Raw genomic sequence first — 16,499 nt, forward strand, 5'->3', positions numbered from 1 at the left:
CATACCGTATAATCACTAAGCAACAAGCTAGTAACAACAACCATAAAGTAAGTCACCAACGACGATGTGAACAACGCCAATAAGCTACACCCGGAGGGTTAGCTACATCACAATAATACATTAATATATATAACAGAGCGTAAAACCGCCCAAGGTTAACCAATCGCACAAAGGAATGGTACTCGAATTTCCCATCGGTGTTCGTAACAACCGTTAGTGTACAACACATATATCACTAACCCTTGGACAACACATATCCGTTCATGAAACCGTTAGCGTACAACGCATATATCACTAACTTGGACAACACATATCCATTCATAAAGTCGTTAGCGTACAACACATATATCACTAACTTGGACAACACATATCCATTCGTAAAATTGTTAGCGTATAACACATATATCACTAACTTGGACAACACATATCCATTCATAAAAATAAACACATCACAATTCAATATCAACCCTTCGTCATTGGGGTTATCCAATTCACAATCACGTGTGATAATGTACACACAAAACGTGTACCTCGCCAAAGGTGGTCAACCAAAATGCACATCCGTGCTAATTGGACCTATACACAAGTCCATCAAATCCACCTATATGTGAAGTGAGCTCTATAACCGAGAACCACTTCACCCGACCCGCACCCATCCTACACATACATATGCACATAGGATATTAACACTCACCTTGTCGCCTTGATGAATGCTTCCAAGTAATCCGCGACTCGTCAATGGAAAGTACCTATTCCATTATCACGAAACAAGCAACACAATTAGGGTTGACTTACAAACCAACCCAATTCGACGCTTAGTGCCATTTTGACCCAAATGCACTTCCAAGCACAAACCGTGCCCAAACTAATCAATAATCACTAACACAAGTGAGAATGGTCCTAATATGCTAATTAAACCCAATCATAGGTGTTAAACACCTATCTTGCCCAAAATGAAAATTAAACCCTAATTTGACCCATAAGAAGTCAATATCACGCCATTAGCAAGTTTTGACACCAAAACATATTTAACTCGATTTTATACTTCAACCTAATCCATTTTAAGTTTATAAACCTTATTAAATCTACAATTGGGTCATAATCATCACCAAACCCTAATTTTGACTCTAGTCAAAATTAGTCAACCCAAATTCACCTAAAGTGGTTCCAACACTTCCACAATCACTAAACCTAGTGATTAAACTCAAGATTAAAGCTTAATCAAGGCCAAATCGTCAACCAACCCAAAATCCGCCAAGTGACAAGAATAACTAGTCACCATAAACCTATTTCATCATCTAAGAGGGTTTCACTACAAATCAAACTCAAACCCTAACTTGAATATCAAATCTAACAAATGTAATTCGGAGTTTGAACTTACCAATACCGCCAAAATGATGCCGTTGATGAGATGAACAACTTTAATACTTGAGGTTTGACCCGAATCAAACTTCTTCTTCTCCAAATGGAGCTTTCTCTCACTTAAAATAGGTTTCTCACTCTAGGGTTTGATGAGAGGGTTTGATGAGTGAAATGTGATCCAAAATGATCAATGGATCAGTTTTGATGACCCCAAACCGACCCCTAGTGAACAGACCAAAGTAACCCTCATTTAAACCTTTTAAAAAAGCTGAAAATTGCATCAGATGGGATCGGAGCGCCGCTCCATAAGGTGGAGTGCCGCTCCAACCTTCAGGTCAGTTTCCAGTAACTTGTTTTGGCCATAACTTTTTGACCGTAGATCCGTTTTCGATGAATCAAATATCGTTGGAAACGTAATAAGATTTTCTTTCCAATGTTAAGGCTTTGAAACATCAAGTCAAACTTTATTTGGGGTTAAAAAGATACGTACACACCTTGTCCTTCAGACAACGTCCAGTTTCCTTCAACGTTCTAGCAAGCAACACGTACGTGCTTCGTACACTTCATACACGTATCGTACACCATAAATACCTTATGTACAATAAATATTTGGGTCTTACAACTCTCCCCCACTTAAAATCGATCACGTCCTCGTGATCTTCACCACTTAACCAATCCGGACCTACTCAATGGTCCTCAATCATAAGTCCCAATCCGAACTTTCCTAGACAATTCTTCCCAATGAATCACCTTTAACAACTAAAATTGCCACCCGCGATTAATCAAAACCACTATCCGAGCACTAAAACCTGCTCTTTTCCCCATATCGGGAAAAACTCAACCAATCTCGTACCGAGATATCAATTCCTTAGCGTACCTTTACCAAGGACAGCGCTAAAAGCGACCATGTCTCAACCTAAAGTCAACAATCCGAACGTTGAGGATCGAACCACATGAATCCTTACGGATTACACTTACCACTAAACATCCTTTGTAGTGCGCAATACAATCAATACGCCACTATCCTAACATCATAAGCAACGGCTAAAACCAAAAGCGTCCAAAATGACTATGGCAACGCTAATCCTAAGGTGTACAAAATTGACTATTGTCATACCCGTAACAACATGTGAGCGAAACACGACTATCGCATCACTAATCACATAACATGGTCCTCACGATCCCACCATCGGTGTATAAAACAACCGATAGATCACACCACACGGTTCTTACGACCCCACCATCGGTGTATAAAACAACCGATAGATCACTCAACACCGGATGAAGTCAGCAGACCCCGTCAACGGTCATGCTTCACCGATATATCACTACTCCCATGATGAAGTCAGCGGACCTCGAATGTCTTGCTCCACTAATCAATGATCCCATGATGAAGTCAGCGGACCCCGAAGGTCATGCTCCACCAATCAACGATCCCATGATGAAGTCAGTGGACCCCGAAGGTCATGATTCACCAATCAACGATCTCATGATGAAGTCAGCGGACCCCGAGAGTCATGCTTCATCAATCACATATGCACTTTTGGCCTCAAACAACGAGTAGTGCAACATCGCGCTCTGCTACACTATAGTGAACCCTAACGGATACCACTAACCATCCACACAATCGAGCAAGAACCACCTATATCGAACATAGGCACAAAACAATAATTCTCTATAAGAGAATCCACCACGCACATCCCTTAACCGAGGGATTCCACCTTGCTCGCCATACCCGTCCATTATCTCTCAACGAGATTTACCACATTACCACCTTGGTGATAATTCAAATCCAAAATCATAGATACAATTTAATCGAAATTGTACTCTACCACAAATCGACCAAATCTAGGTCCCGACACAAATTTCAGATCTACCATAAGCATTGTCCGAAATCTCACACTAAAAACTCCTCGTGAGGGAGTGTAACTCCCCCACTTGGAATTACGATCCATAACCGCGTCTCGTACACCCGTACAATGCTACCAAAGGTAGACTTTACCAATAATTGGGTTCACACGGCCCATCACCATGTCTTGCTTCAACTTTGAGCATACCAAGGATCCTAACTTATCCTTAAACACTTCGAACGAAAAGTGTACCACAAATTACACGAACTATACACTCGCAATCATCCAATTGTTTTAGTTTGTCGAATTTCACCCGATCACTCATGAACCTAAGGGTTTCACTTCGGTACCCTAAGTACAATGTAACCGCAACACAATCGGAGTCGAACTCCACGCTAGTAGGTAAAAAAGGCACCTAATGTCGCGTCACGTAGACTCCCTTACCAACATGCATCGAGATCAACACTCGATTTCAAGAGTTTCAATCCACCCGACGAACCTCATTGTTCATCAACTTCAACACGAAAGCGAACACGCGCTTAACGACCGAACACCAAAATCCATTTCCATGGTTTGGTAGAAACATTTCCCAAATACTAAGGAATGCTTGGTTGCACCAAGTCTTACGCCCTTCGCCCGACAATCAAACGTCACCATAGGGTACTTCCATTAGGAACATCACCCATATCAATAACATGCACAACAACATTGAGACTTTAAGGGTCTCACTTAAACGAGCTTAATGACCCGATACCAACCAAAATGCTTAAGCACCCAAGGATTCGCACCATAGGATCAAGGCACAACACACCACTTATACACTCTACTGAGAGCAAACCGGGACCATAAACGTAAACCGCCCGCTTGCTACGAATTATCTCCAACGGAGAATAAAGTTTAGCTAAGACTTACGCATATACCGCATGTTATTACAAATGAACAACATATAATTTCGTACTAGAGGTACCTGATGTAGCGCTGTTGGGCTTCCGTGCTCCACTACCCATCATGTATTCGCGCTCTAACCTCCTAACCCGATCGTCATGCGATTCGGAACACTCTGATTTCCGGTGTCCCTCCATCCGGCAAATGAAACACCTGATTGAGCCTAAAGGCACCACCGTACAATCTTGTGCCAAATGACCCCGTTCCCCACACTTAAAGCACGTAAGCTTGTAACCCTTCTTACTCTTCTTCTTCACATTCCCGACGCCTTCAGGCGTACTTCGTGCCCTCTTACCATGAGCAACATGTAATCCTAACCTTGCAAGTACATCTTCATCATCACTACCTCGAGGTTTGGGAAACCTCTTTTCAAACTCTTCCTTTACAACTTTAGTCACTTGGTCTCGGACCATTTCCGTCATTTGTCCTTCGACCAACTCCTTGGTTACTTCCCTAACTTTACCGGTGAAAACCGAGACATATTGTTTAAACACGGCCTCAATCTTTAACATTAACTCATCCTTCCCTTCGTGAATAGGCTCACTCGTTCCGCATCCATCTTCCGTTTTCATTCTAAGGAATGCAAACGATTAGATCACGAACGTATAAACCACACGCACAACACCGCCCCATCTTGCTAAACACGATTTGCACCCGTAATAAGGTTTGCAAGTCCTTATTACGCATGCACGCCGTATCAACTTGTTAGTACAACGACCGCCTCGCTCGATGATATAAGCAAACACAAACAAAATTCTACGCGATAAAAACACACGCGAGAATTATTATCACAACACAATAATATATTAATAATATCCGCATTACTAATATAAACGTTAGTCCACTTACAACGAGGCACTAACTATAACCTATTCTGACCCGTACTCCTACAAGTCCCGCAACAAAATTAAGCACACACAAAAGTCTAAGTCTAGGCACCTATCTCAAGTCACCTAAATCCCTTAGACCATGCTCTGATACCACTTGTAACAACCCAAACCAAACCACGTTCGAACCCGCTTAAAGTATCACAAAAAAAATAATTTTGTTGCACAGCTATTGACGCGGCGCGCCAACCTTCTGCGCGGCGCGCAAAAAGGCCTGGACAGGCTGCTGTCCCAAAACGTCAAAAACATGAAAATGTTTGACCACTTCCCGACGTATTTGGGCAAAACGCTTTTCACAACACATTCATATATGTAAAACTAACACGTTCCATTAATAAGATAAGTTTTACGAAGAGGGGCCCACATCGACCCAAATTACCCTTTACGTACAAAATGCAAGTTTCGACCCCACAATTTTAAACACAAAATAAGAGCCGAGCATGGCGATTGGGGATACGCTACCCAATCCTAATTAGTCCAAAAGCAAGCCTTCTAAAACAACTACGCGAGCCACTAGTTCCCACGCTTACCCGAGCCACATCATCCAAGCAAATCTATAAAAAAATGTAAACAACGAGAGGGTAAGCTAACGCTTAGTGAGTGAGAATATACTACATACATATATATGCATAAAATGGACACGCCACACAAATAATCAAATACCGCATACCGGAGCATCCAAGCATAAAGGCAAGCTAAGCTAAGCATACCGTATAATCACTAAGCAACAAGCTAGTAACAACAACCATAAAGTAAGTCACCAACGACGATGTGAATAACGCCAATAAGCTACACCCGGAGGGTTAGCTACATCACAACAATACATATATATATATATATATATATATATATATATATATATATATATATATATATATATATATATATATATATATAAAACAGAGCGTAAAACCGCCCAAGGTTAACCAATCGCACAAAGGAATGGTACTCGAATTTCCCATCGGTGTTCGTAACAACCGTTAGTGTACAACACATATATCACCAACCCTTGGACAACACATATCCGTTCATGAAACCGTTAGCGTACAACGCATATATCACTAACTTGGACAACACATATCCATTCATAATTTCGTTAGCGTACAACACATATATCACTAACTTGGCAACACATATCCATTCGTAAAACCGTTAGCGTACAACACATATATCACTAACTTGGACAACACATATCCATTCATAAAAATAAACACATCACAATTCAATATCAACCCTTCGCCATTGGGGTTATCCAATTCACAATCACGTGTGATAATGTACACACAAAACGTGTACCTCACCAAAGGTGGTCAACCAAAACGCACATCCGTGCTAATTGGACCTATACACAAGTCCATCAAATCCACCTATATGTGAAGTGAGCTCTATAACCGAGAACCACTTCACCCGACCCGCACCCATCCTACACATACATATGCACATAGGATATTAACACTCACTTTGTCGCCTTGATGAATGCTTCCAAGTAATCCGCGACTCGTCAATGGAAAGTACCTATTCCATTATCACGAAACAAGCAACATAATTAGGGTTGACTTACAAACCAACCCAATTCGACACTTAGTGCCATATTGACCCAAATGCACTTCCAAGCACAAACCGTGCCCAAACTAACCAATAATCACTAACACAAGTGAGAATGGTCCTAATATGCCAATTAAACCTAATCATAGGTGTTAAACACCTATCTTGCCCAAAATGACAATTAAACCCTAATTTGACCCATAAGAAGTCAATATCACGCCATTAGCAAGTTTTGACACCAAAACATATTTAACTCGGTTTTATACTTCAACCTAATCCATTTTAAGTTTATAAATCTTATTAAATCGACAATTGGGTCATAATCATCACCAAACCCTAATTTTGACTCTAGTCAAAATTAGTCAACCCAAATTCACCTAAAGTGGTTCCAACACTTCCACAATCACTAAACCTAGTGATTAAACTCAAGATTAAAGCCTAATCAAGGCCAAATCGTCAACCAACCTAAAACTCGCCAAGTGACAAGAATAACTAGTCACCATAAACCCATTTCATCATCTAAGAGGGTTTCACTACAAATCAAACTCAAACCCTAACTTGAATATCAAATCTAACAAATGTAATTCAGAGTTTGAACTTACCAATACCGCCAAAATGATGCCGTTGACGAGATGAACAACTTTAATACTTGAGGTTTAACCGGAATCAAACTTCTTCTTCTCCAAATGGAGCTTTCTCTCACTTAAAATGGGTTTCTCACTCTAGGGTTTGATGAGAGGGTTTGATGAGTGAAATGTGATCCAAAATGATCAATGGATCAGTTTTGATGACCCCAAACCGACCCCTAGTGAAAAGACCAAAGTAACCCTCATTTAAACCTTTTAAAAAAGCTGAAAATTGCATCAGACGGGATCGGAGCGCCGCTCCAACCTTCAGGTCAGTTTCCAGTAACTTGTTTTGGCCATAACTTTTTGACCGTAGCTCCGTTTTCGATGAATCAAATATCGTTGAAAACGTAATAAGATTTTCTTTTCAATGGTAAGGCTTTGAAACATCAACTCAAGCTTTATTTGGGGTTGAAAAGATACGTACACACCTTGTCACTTCAGACAACGTCCAGTTTCCTTCGACGTTCGAGCAAGCAACACGTACCTGCTTCGTACACTTCATACACGCATCGTACACCATAAATACCTTATGTACAATAAATATTTGAGTCTTACTGGGCGTGTCGTTGATTCATGATTGATTTAGGGAGCTTTCAATCGCCGTGGTGTCTTATGGGGGGTCTCGCTTAATGGGACTCGGTTCAGCTTAAGATGTCTTCGATTTGATGATGGTTGCCTGTTACCGTTTGCATTGGCTTTAAATTACCTATTAGTTATATTTTGCAACGTATGTTGTTGGTAGTCAATTTGGTTGTAATGGTTGTACTTGTGTGTATCGTTCGGTCACTGTTGTAAACGGCGTCCGTTGCGTCCGTTGCGACGCCCGTTGCGGCATTTTGGTGGCTAAACCGTTTCGACCCCGTCCCGTTTTCTTGTAAGCCGGTCAACGGTCAAAATTCAGGTCAAATGCAGGAAAAATTGGGTCAACGCCGGTCAAAAGTCAGAAATTCGGTTAAAACCGGTCATAAATCGATCAAATCAATCAAAATTGACTTAGTTTAGTATTCCATTTTGTATTATATTAACACTAATAACAATTATCGGTACAAACTTGTCAACGAAAGTTTTTTAACTCTAAAATATGTGTAATATATATTCATATATATTAAAGTCAACATTAGTCAACATCCGTTTCGACCCCGTCTCGGCCCCGTTTTTTCCGTTGCGACATTTTGAAGTCGCTACCGTTTCTGCCCCGTCTCGCGTCCTTTTCAACCTTGCGTTCGGTAGAACAAATTCTTGTAGGTTATTACACATCACATGATCCGTATCAATTGTAATTGTATCTCAACTAATCATCAGATCATTATATATTTATATATATAATTTTTCGCAAAAAAAGAAAGAAAAAAAAAGAAGTATAGTTGGAAGAGAAATGCAAGTAAAATGACAAACTTACCCCCACATGCATGGTATGCTACAACTTAACCGGAGGTTTTGATCAATAGGAATCACCGACTTTATAAGCTTAAATTACAAGACCATCGAAGTCAAAAAGACACATAGATCATACTATCATACTAGTCACCCTAGTAATACTCCATCTGTTCCAATTCTATAGTCCATTATTCTTTTTATAATCTTTCAAATTAATTGTCTACTTTCATAAATGAAAAAAAATATTGTGGTAAAGTTTTTTTATGTCCTTGATTTATACAAGTACGACAAAAATATAGGTAAAAAGTATAGGGTAAAACTGGAAAGTAAACAAAAAAAAAAAAATACATGTGACACTCATTTTTCTTAAACTCTTTAACTTATGGAATGAGAAATTAGATCATTAGTCATCATATAATTAAATATCAAATATTTTATTGTCCTTTTGTGTTCAACTATAAGCTTGCAGCTCCAGCTACTTTGCCAAATACACATAAAAAAAATAATCTCCAGTTTCCAATTTTAGAAAAAAAGCTTCTGCTACTATCTTTAGCCATAAGCTTTATCTTCAGTTATAAGTTCCAGATCCAGCTAATTTCAATAAAGACTCATAACTTTTTTTTTTTTTTTTTTTTTTTTTTTTTTTTTTTTTTTTTTTTTCTGAAAGAAGAGACCAGGTGCTGGTTTTCGAAATTTCTCTAAAGTTGGGGATGCAAAGTCGTGAAGTTCCCATAAAAGTATAAAGTTACACTTGCAATCCTTTAACAAAATTCATTCTAACAACGGCTACTTTTCCACGTTCAACCCCTGTCAAATTTTGAATTCTTTGTTCCCCAAATTGATTTAATTTAAAAAACCAACAACAAATAGCATTTCTCTCTCACTAAACCCTTATCCCTCTTTCATCCCCCAATCTTTCTCAAGCATTCTGAACCAAAAATGGGTGCTTGCTGTAGTAAAACTAGTACAATCACTTCCATCCCTACCCCACCGGAAGTCAAAGTCAAACCCAACCCTCAACCACCCGAGATCACCAAAAAAACAACCGCCGTCGCCATTGTTTCTACAACCCCAGAACAAGTAACCCCCAAAAATGAGGTTTTTATTTCCAAACATCGAAAAAGTAATGAACTTGATCGACACCCAGTTCAAGAAACCCGAAAATCCACCGATCGGAAAAAACCCCATAATTCCGGCTCAAAAATTGACGTTTCGGAACCTATCGTCGGCGATGTAGCCGCCTCCTGTGAACACGAGAAATTGATGGGTGCAACAGTGAGAACGTCTAGTTGTACTAAAGAAGAGGTTGATGCGATTTTGATACAGTGTGGAAGGCTCAGCCGGAGCTCCTCCGGTGTAAAACCGGCCGGTGGTGAAACGCCGACACGTGGCAGGAGGTATTCTGGGTCAAAGAGAAGTTTTGATTTTGATATGGAATTAGGTTCAAAAAATGATGAAGATGATGTGACGGCGGTAGGTGACGGTGAGCATCACCGGCGCCGGCAACGGGAGGTTAGAGTTTCGTCACCATCTTCTAGAAGAAGAAGTAGGGATAGAGATTCACAACAACAAAGATCAGGTAGTAAAGAAAGAACAAGTGGAAGTAATGGAAGGAGAGTAAGCAGATCCCCAAATCGAAGATCTGAATCACCGAATCCCAATTCGAATGCTACCGCTGTTACTGGCGGCAGTAATCGGCCTGGGAAGATGGTTTCTGTTCCAGCTACTGATAAGGGTAACAATGGTGGTGAGGTGGTTAATGGTGGCGGAGTGAAGAGGGTTCAAGTGAAGCGAACTAGCGGTGATGCGGCGGTTGCTGGCGGTACCAGGATGGCGGCTTCTCCACGGCCTAGGTCTCCGGCTAGGGCTAATGTTAGGGTTTCGAATGAGAATCAAAACCAGCAGCCATTGACGTTAAGCCGAAGTAATTCGAGGAAAGCAGAACATTCTCCTTATAGACGAAACCCGTTGGCTGAAATCGACACTAATGCTGCTGGATCTGAGCAACAGGTCACCAAAGTAAGTATTTTTTAGCTTCAAGTATTATTTATAGTAATAGTAATGAATTGATTGTTGTTTGGCTAAGGAGGGTAGTTATTAAGGTCTAATTGTGTTTAAATCAATGCAGAAATCAAATGGTGAGAAGACAATAATGAATAATAACAGAACCACCAATGTTGTTGTTACCAAAAATTGCATAGCTAAAGAGCAACATACGTTTGACGAAGCTAGAACCGATCTAAAACAAAACCAAATCGCATCAAGAACTAGGTCTTCAAGGTTATCTAGAGACCTAGATATCAATCCCGAAACTTTACTTAATCCCAACCCAACGTCCTATGCTAGTTTATTGCTGGAAGACATCCAAAATTTCAAGTATCCAACCCCAACCGCCTCATCCGCCAGTGCTTTGGCTACCGCACCACCACCGCCGCCTGCTTTTTCCCTCCCGGCTTGTGTCAGTCAAGCATGTTCGATTCTTGAAGCGGTAGCGGACTTAAACTCGGCCACAAACTCCGGTGATCGACAATTTAAGAAAGAGAATTTTGTGGAGTCTGAGAAGGTGGTTAATGACGATTTGGTTGAGCCGAATATGCATAAGTATGTGACAGTGAGAAGAGGTGCTGATGTGGACGCTGAAGAACAAGAATCGTCAGGGAGCAATAGTTTTGCGGGTAGTCAACAAATGAGTTGGATGTCGTCTTCTTGGGAACTAAACTCGGGTGATTCTACAAATTGTTGGACTTCGTCTTCTTCAAGGTCAAACGGTCAAGATGTTGAAGTTCAGAAAAATGGGGAGTATCCGAGGAATGGAATCGGACGTGGACGAGTTGGTACTGTTAATGGTAGAAGTGCTTACTCATTGCCAAACAATGCAACAGTTGCTTCAACTTGATATGTTGAAAACTTTTTATTAGATGCAATTTGGATTGTTTGTTGCAATTTTGCAACTTTGTAATGTACTTAACTCTATTGAAGATTAATTGGTTTTACTTATTTCTTGTGAACTCATTATTTGTGTGTTCTGTTTGAATGAAACTAGACCCGCTGCATCACCAAAAATGTGTATAATGAGACTGTTACGTTGAACTTTGGGGTTTATACAGTATGTTCTAGTCGTAAGTATTACCATATCGTTTTTTCTCCTTACTCTTGATGAAGCGAGTTCATGTGATCTATCTTCCGATTTTTTGCTCAATAATTATTGTAATTATGTTTGACTTGAGTATCAATTTTATTTGTATTTTTCTGTTAAAGGCAAACTCAGACACCCACTACACAAATATTTATAATAATAAACGGTTATGTCAGTCAGTCATGTGGGCTGGTGCATCTTTCATCCTATGTCACGGTTATGTAAGTCAATCATAATTTAGGGTTTCATCTCAATCTGTGATTTATGTAAGTGTGTTTCAGGAACGAATTTGGGTGTATGTGAAATTATGGATTTCACTTTCAGTTATTGTGACCTGATGGTGTGATCTGTACAAGGTATGTTCATCCTTCAACCTCATTAATGTAGCCATTTTCTGCTCCAAATGTAAATTCTGCTTCCCAAGTCAATCTTAAAGAGATAGCTTTATCTATATTCCACTATACTGATGTTTATCAACTGCATTATATTTTTTTTATTTCAGTTTCATTGTTGCTAACAAGATTAAAGAAAGGTTATGATTCCAAGTCTGCATTTATACGGGCTCACACTTAGAGGGGCTCAGATGTTTATTTAACTTGTATGCACATTTTACACATTACAGTTGTGTCCTTCAAGCTCGGGTTATAAATTTTCACATTAGGAACTCTGATTTTAATAGAGGATTAACGGAAGCGGATGAATCTCTAATTTCTTTTTCTACTTCTTATCAGGTTTAGCTTCATTTATTTGTTATGCATAACACAACTACAATGACCATTTTAAAAGTTCTATGATCATTTTTGTCTATCCCCTTCAGGTTTGATGATGCATGTGATGACCCGGAAAAATTTCGACTAAATTTAAACCGAACTTTCAATACGATTTATTATTTTTGACACAATAAGAAAAATCTGTAAGGTTAAGTCTCAAAAATTTTGAACTGTTTCATATATTCATTTGACTTTCGACTATTCCCGACAATTCACGAACCACTATCTGTAAATAAATAAATAAATATATATATATATATTAATTTGAAATAGAAACTTATATGATTTAATTCATTTGTGTAAATAAAATAATATATGATATTAATACAAATCTATATATATATGAAAAGTATATTAATATATATATATATATATATATATATATATATATATATATATATATATATATATATATATATATATATATATGATTTAGAATTTATTTAATAAAAGTTCGTAGCACACATTTGTCATCTTGCTAGTTATTAATCAAGTTAAAAACGAACTTATGTGATTTTAAAATAAACGGTGATCCGAAAATGAGTTATATAAATTTTAGGCTTATTAGAAATATATTTAGAAGCTAATTAATAAATTTTAACACTTTTCATATTTTACCTAGGAATCGAGCGCGGACAGTGATATAAATTTTATTTAGTAGTTAATAATCAAATTTTATACCATAATGAATAAGATAAATAAATATAATTACTGTAAAAATTTAAGAATTTTTCGATCACTTTTAATCATCACTAATTTACAACGGAGTACTAAATATTATTCCGAATAAAATTGTCGGTAGAATAGGAGATAGATATTTTACTCCCTTCATTTTCCTGCACGTTTAAGCACATTTGTATTATTATTATTATTATTATTATTATTATTATTATTATTATTATTATTATTATTATTATTATTATTATTATTATTATTATTATTATTATTATTATTATTATTATTATTATTATTATTATTATTATTATTATTATTATATTATTTTTATTAAATTATTGTACTGAGTTTGTTACACGTCAAATTATGGAATCTGAATTAAACATATATATTACTGTTGTAACGACCCTGGTTTTTCCAACGTTTATTTATTAATAATTATTATTATTAATACGTGTGATTAAACAAATGTGTGTTATTACATTTACATGTTGCCATGACTAAACGTACTTGACTTTAATTGCCCGAAACGTCTTTGTGACACCCGAGACTTACACAAATAATATTTTCAAGTATTATTTACATTTACGATTAAGTTTTATTAATCATTTTAATTAACTAAGGTTGTTGGTTAATTACTTGGGCTTTAAATGGATTAATTTGTTAATTAAGTGAACTTGGGCTTTATTAGTGAAATGGACTCATGATATTGGGCTTCCAAGCCCACCCTACCTTTTAAATGGACTTAGTTAGCCCACTCTTTCATGTGTAAGTATCAAATTATATGTGAACTAGTTAGTTTTGATCAATTGGAATCTAGTTCCCACAATCCCCATGCATAACCATTCTTTATCCACACTTTTGAAGCTTTACTTGCAAGTGACCACAAAACTTCTCCCTCCCTCCATTTTTCTGTTCAAAACCGTGAGCCTAAGGCTCCATTTGGGGAGTTTTGTTTTCATTTTTCATCACTTCATTCACTTGCATTCCTCTCTCAAAAACACACACACAATACTTGCTACTTTCTTTTTCTCTTTTCCTCTCATCTAGTAAGCAACTTGAACTTGTTCTTCTTCTTCTTTTCTCTACAAAAACCGTAGGCCAACACCCCATAATCATCATCATCTTTTGTTACTTGATGTTGTTACTTTGTTACTGTGTTACTTTGTTACTTACTTACATATACAAGAATCAAACTCATTAGTTTCATTCTTCATAATATCTTGATTTTTCAAGAACACAAGAACATAAACTTATTAGTTTATGATTCTACATTTATTGTTTCAAAAGATCAAAGTTCATGTGTTGAAAGCATACTTGTGATTCATGAAATAAACTTTAAAGTTTACTGATAGTGCTCCAAATAAATATATATTTTGTAGAAATATCCTCCCAATATGTAAATTATTTAGTTGTAATTGTCATATTTTAAGTTGTAATCGTTTATATTAAATAAGTGCGAAGACAAAAGGCGAAAACGACGATTTGAAGACGCAAATGAGCAAAAAGCTCAAATGTACAAGATACAATCCAAGTGGTTCAATTTATTGATGAAAAACGTCTAAAAATGACAAGAGTACAAGTTACAAAACGCAAAGTACAAGATATTAAATTGTACGCAAGGACGTTCAAAAATCCGGAACCGGAACATGAGTCAACTCTCAACGCGCGACGCAACGGTGCAAAAATTACAAGTCTACTATGCACAAGAATATAATATAATATATAAATAATTATATTAATTATTTATATTTTATATTTCTATATTTATTATGTCGACAAGCTAGGAGCCAAAAGTTTGTGAGCTGGAAAATCAAACTCCACGACTCGCGGAGTTTGAAGGCCAAAAACTCCACGACTCGCGGAGTTTGAAAAATCAGAAATACCTATAAAAGGCCACGAATTCTGCAAGTTTAAAAAATATAATAATAATAATACTCCGTAGTATAATATAAATAAATATATATATATATATATATATATATATATATATATATATATATATATATATATATATATATATATATATATATATATATATAGATTAGTGTTATATTAGATTAGTTTGGGTTATGTAAAAGTTATTTTTACGGGTTTTAAAGTCGGAGCTCTGTCCGTGTACTACTACGCGATAAATAATCAATGTAAGCTATGTTCTCCTTTTTAAATTAATGTCTCGTACTTAAGTTATTATTATACTTATTTGAGCAGAAGTAATCATGATGTTGAGCTAAATATTAAAGACGGGGTAATTGGGTTTTGTACCATAATTGGGGTTTGGACAAAAGAACGACACATGTGGAAATTAGACTATGGGTTATTAATGGGCTTTATATTAAATTAACGATACCTCGTTAATTTAATAAAAAGGTTATGATTTGACGTATCTATATATAACCACATACGCTTAATCGGACACGATGGGCGGGATATTTATAAGTACGAATTATTATTCATTTGACCGGACACGGGGATGGATTAATAGTCAATGGACTCATTAAAACAGGGGTGGATTACATTCAAGGGTAATTGGTGTAATTGTTAACAAAGTATCAAAACCTTGGTTTACACACAGTCGATAACCTGGTGTATTCATTAAGCAAAGTATTAAGACATTGTTACAGTTCGAATCCCCAGTTAGTTGGAATATTTGACTTCGGGTATAAGGTTAAATTTTCCGAGCAGTTTATAATTATGACCGATGAACTATTATGGACAAAAACCAGATAGGTTTCAAATACATCCAGGACAAAGGACAACTAACCCAGGACAATAGATTAAAATCAAAACGTCAAACATCATGGTTACGGAAGTTTAAATAAGCATAATATATTTTATTTCATATTTCCTCGTACTTTTATTTATTGTCATTTTAATTATTGTTATTTATTTTAAATTGTTATTTAAATATCGTCATTTACTATACGCTTCGCTTAAAATATAAATCGACAAACCGGTCATTAAACGGTAAACCCCCTTTTATATATTATTATATATTATTATATATATTTTGTACAAATAATGTTGTTTAAAAATATAGTGTGCAATAAGCCCGCTCCCTGTGGAACGAACCGGACTTACTAAAAACTATACTACTCTACGATTAGGTACACTGCCTATAGTGTTGTAGCAAGGTTTAGGTATATCCCATTTGTAAATAAATAATTAAAACTTGTGTAATTTGTAACGTATTTCGTATTAAAAAAATATAGTATATTTCGTACCCATTCGCTTAAACATCAAGTTTTTGGCGCCGCTGCCGGGGACTCGGCGAAACTCTATATTTTTAATTTATTTTTGTATAAATATATTTATATATATTT

At 36.8% G+C, this 16,499-nt stretch overlaps 1 pseudogene; it reads left to right on the forward strand.

Moving 5' to 3' along the window:
* Positions 1 to 9,534: 9,534 nt before the first annotated feature.
* On the forward strand, positions 9,535 to 11,511 carry LOC139865054 (uncharacterized protein At1g65710-like; annotated as a pseudogene).
* Positions 11,512 to 16,499: the final 4,988 nt, after the last annotated feature.

This window comes from Rutidosis leptorrhynchoides, chromosome 8, assembly GCF_046630445.1.
Source record: "Rutidosis leptorrhynchoides isolate AG116_Rl617_1_P2 chromosome 8, CSIRO_AGI_Rlap_v1, whole genome shotgun sequence".
In the NCBI taxonomy this organism is placed as follows: domain Eukaryota; kingdom Viridiplantae; phylum Streptophyta; class Magnoliopsida; order Asterales; family Asteraceae; genus Rutidosis; species Rutidosis leptorrhynchoides.